Source organism: Pinus tabuliformis, chromosome 8 (assembly GCF_031772625.1).
Source record: "Pinus tabuliformis cultivar Carrire ecotype Pingquan chromosome 8, CPIR1, whole genome shotgun sequence".
NCBI lineage: Eukaryota > Viridiplantae > Streptophyta > Pinopsida > Pinales > Pinaceae > Pinus > Pinus tabuliformis.
In genome coordinates this window covers 1,256,552,371-1,256,557,114 of record NC_142294.1, presented here as the reverse complement: position 1 = coordinate 1,256,557,114, position 4,744 = coordinate 1,256,552,371, and the positions used below count along the sequence as shown (strand labels likewise).

Genomic DNA, 4,744 nt, shown 5'->3' with positions numbered 1-4,744 from the left:
TTACTTACCAAAATTTATCAAAATTTTACTAAATTTTCATGATTTTCAAAAGGAAAAACAGACCTGAAAATTATTGTTCAAATATATCTATGATTCAAACATAGTTAATAGCTACGGCATTCTACTTAACGAAACATAAATAGTCAAACAAGGTTCCAATTAATATAACAGCATCAGAGTGAAACAAGGTTCCAATTAATATAACAGTATCAATTCAGAAAATGTTGCATTCATGCCAGGGGAATGAGAAAACATTTTCTGTAATCACTAAATTCTTCCAAATCTGTCACGGCTAACAATATTCAACAGCACTGATTGCAGCATGTGAATCTCCCCACCTCGAATCAATGGGGGTGCTTGAAATCGTACTAGTGGGTCTGTAGCATGCAATAGTATTACCAGCAGTTCAAGTCCCATAGACTCGGAGCCTGCAACGTTCAAGTCCCATAAAACTCCAGCAGTTGACAGCAAATATCTTCAAGTTGAGGAATAGGCATATCGAACTCCAGAAACCATGGGTTCTCTGTATCCAATGGCAACTTGACTCGGAGGCACCTGGTTGCCAGATAGAAGGCAGCGCCAGCTACCTGGCGGGGTTTGAACTGGAGACATACCGTCGTCATCAAACCATCATTCACAAAGTTCCAAGCAACCTGTGCAAACATAGAATGCCATTGTTCAGCTCTGAACTTCTTGAGGGCAGAGGCGAGGTGATTGTAAGGGGTTTCGATCTCGAGATCGAAGTTTAGTGTTGTCAGCACTAAATGCTCCCCCTTCAATATTAGTTGTTGCATCTGCTCGAGATGCGCAGTGGCTGCTTCTCCGTTTTCATGGATGGCTTTCAAAGAAAGTTCCTCCAACATTTTCATTCGCTCATCACTGAGTTTGTTGGCGAGGAGCAGGCAGCTGGTTGCGATTGTACATCTGTCGTTGCTGCTGTGAGATTGGCGGAGATAGAATCGGTGGCACAGTATGGTAGCTGTTGCGATGGTCACCTGGGACAGCCCTAATTCCACTCCCAGACGTTTAATGAAAGAGCAGTACGATTGCCGGAGGGGATTCTCTTGCTCTGCGTCGATTCCATGGATTCTGGAAGGGCTAGATCTGTCGATTTGGGATCTGGTAAAATACCATCCGTCGCCTAATCCATGGATTCTGGAAGGGCCGGATTCCTCGTCTTGGCATCCGGCAGGCATTTTTCAACGCTTGGGGTTCGACACCGCGCGATGCAGGCGGAGGACGAGAATGAAGGATGGTGGTCCGTAGAATGGAGAAGACGTCATTTATGTAGGCGAGAAGAGGTCATTTATGTAGGCGAGGCAGTGAGACGGAGTCACCAATCCGATGACTAATTGGTTTGAGTAATGGAGATCCCAGAAAATCGGAAGTATAGAATTTTTGGTTGGTTTCAGGTTTTCTTAGGAGCCGTTTATCGTTTAAGATTTCAATTTTAGTAAAAATTGTTTTCTGTGGTTTTATTGAAGTAAAAATTGTTGTGTGGTTTTAGTGATGGGGAGTTTGAAAATATAGAAAATATGTTGGCTATTAGGTTTCATTTGAGCGGTTGAAGAGATAGTTGTTATCTTGCTCACTTGAATTCAAATCTAATTTGTGATATGTTCTTTTTTATGTAGTGATTTAACTGGTAAGATAGTAACATCTCACTTCCTAAGTGCTTAAGAGTAGGATTAGATGTTTCTAAACTTCTTAACCCTAAAACTTGGCTCAACTAGTGTCATTGACCACCCCAAAGTCACCATAAAGTTGTTCATTTGATGACATTTACTTTAATAAATGTAAATAAGTACTTAAAAGCAATGTTCCAATGTGTGTTTATAAAATGATAGTGTGAGATAACTATCAAAATGATAGTGTGAGATAACTATCTTTTACTTATAACGATATTGATTTATTAAATCTCTAATATATTTAATTATGGTTTATAGTATGCTATTTCAATTTATATATACACACATTATCATTGATAAATTTTATTTTAAGACTTTTTAAATGCTAGAAAAATTGGAGGTCATTTTTTTATTTTTTTCTAAACCAAATCTATAATAATTTGGGTGTTAATGTTAATATTTAAAATTTGTATACAAGTCTGAGATTTAAAATTTTCGTATTAAGAGTGAAGGGAACTCTACTTGAATGGTTTATGAGGCACAATACTTGCTAAGGTTTTGCAAATGGGGTAGCAAGCTAAGTGGGCTTGATTTTCAGGAAAACTCCACAGTTAAGCGTGTTTGAGCCAGGGAGAGGTCATCTACTACATCTCATGGAAGTGTTCATAGAATGAGGTCATCTACTACATCTCATGGAAGTGGTCATAGAATGACTTACTTAACTCATTTGAATCCCAAAATAATATCTAATATAAAATTTTCATTCAAATAATAATTGATATAGGAATAATTAAGCAATAAATTAATTAGAAGTACAAGACTCTTACTAGAATGTCTTTTTGCTTATAGACATGTCTATTAGAGATATCCATCTTATATTAGGGATCTCTAGGTGCCATGCACCATCAAATTTACATCTTAACTTCTTATTTATTAGTTTCAATGTAAGATAGAATTGGAGTTCACATGAATCTTTTGTTCATTTTCATATGAAGCTATTCAAAGATCTTGTGAATATTTTTTTATTCAAGAGATCAAGAAACAATAGTTTTATAGGCCAAATCAACTAATCAACTACTATGTTACGCTCTAGTAGGGAGAAATATAGTGACCTGTGTGTGAGACATGAATTATTGGATAGAAAATAGTAATAATGAAACATAGTGTCATCTAATTTAAAGACGTAATAACAATTTCGTTCAGTTCAATTTGTTGTTTTATAATTTATTTTCGTTAATAAAATTATAAACAATTTTTTTGGAAAAAATCATAGCACTTATATTACAGTAAAAGAAATTGAAATAATAATGATACATGCGAGTATTCACAATAGTTCAAAACTTCATGTTTAAATTTAATTGGAAAAACATAATTAAAAATAAGAATATATGTATTTTAAAAAGTGTGAAATATCTATAAAATATCAATAATAATAAGTGCAACCACATAAAATAAATCATTGGTAATAATATTCATAACTATATAAAATAAAGGAGTTGCTAATAACAAGAATATCCATTTAAAATAAATGGTTGGTAGAGTTAGACAAGGATCAATCCATAATAAGCATCAAACCACTAACCCACAATACATTTCAAATTTCCCATATATATATATCTATATATATATATATATATATATATATATATATATATATATATATATATATATATATATATATATAATTAACTAAACTATAACCTTATTTTAAATTCTCATTATTATTAATTATAAAAAGAATTAATATATTTATGTAATTGAGACGTAGAGGTGGAGGAATCACACACAATTTAGATAGGTGGATGGCATGACACACTTTTCTATGCATAACTTTATGCTAGATTTAATTTCATTAGTATATGATCTCATTCTTGGAAAGCTTATGGTGTGTTGAAAGAGTTAGGAGGGAAGGGGAGGCTTGGGTTTTCTTCCTATCATAGTGGTTGGAACATCATTTATCTTCCATGTTGTGTTATGATGCCTGTTTTGTTATGATGGTATCTATGTCTTGCAATTGTACTGGTGCATCACATTAAGCGTGGGATCAAAAAATAGTAATAGTAAAACATGATGTTGGGTTTCTATCATTTGAATTTTTCTAGCCATGACAATGAGTTTATTGAGTGGATATTGAGAGCCAACAAGTGTGGCTCATCATTAGGATGATGATGAGAAGTATGATAAAGACCAAAGAAAAAATAGGAGATATTCTCTTTTGTTCTATATCCACATTTGTGTACTTGAAATGTCAACTCAAAAAAACCATTGTGATGAAAGTAATATTTTGGTACTATAATTTTTTAACATGCATATCAGATTAAAAGAAATTTTAATAATAAACAATAGGTATGAATAACATAATCTTTCAAAACTTCATATTTAAATTTAATTAGCGAAGATATGATTAAAAATAAGAATATTTTTATCTATAAGAATATGAAATAAATATAAGATACAAATAATAGCAAGTGTAACTATACAAAATAAACAAATCCATATAAAGTAAAAGGTTGTTTATAATAAGTGCAACTATATAAATTAAATGACAAGTAAGCAATGATAGGCATCAATCCATGATAAGCATCAAAACTCTTAGGGCTTCACGATACATCTCAGTTTGCTATAATTAATAAAATCAGTAAATAGTTGTTGAAAATTAGTGCAACTATATAAACTAAATTACTAGTAAACACTCATAGGCATCAATCCATGATAAGCATCAAAATGCTTCATGATAAATCTCTTTTTTCTATAATTAATAAAATCATGAAAACTATGGAAATTGTAAAAATAAAATGGTTGGAAATGTCAATAGTGATCAATTCATGATAAGCACCAAACCACTTATCCCACTATACATCTCAAATTTCCCAAATTCAAAAAATTCTTAAAATTAACTAAATTATAACTTTATTTTAAATTATTATTATTAATTATAAAAAAATATCTGAGTTTAACAATATTCTTATCCAAGGAGATTCACCGTCACTTTACCATGGAGATTAACTTTTCTTACAATAGCACATACCAAATATCACACATGTTGATATTACATTTGTTTTGTTAATTAATTTGAGATAATTTAATTAAAACATAGTGAATAACTTGTAAATAAA

At 31.9% G+C, this 4,744-nt stretch overlaps 1 pseudogene; it reads right to left on the bottom strand.

Moving 5' to 3' along the window:
• Positions 1-437: 437 nt before the first annotated feature.
• Positions 438-1,196, bottom strand: LOC149239945 (cyclin-T1-3 pseudogene; annotated as a pseudogene).
• Positions 1,197-4,744: the final 3,548 nt, after the last annotated feature.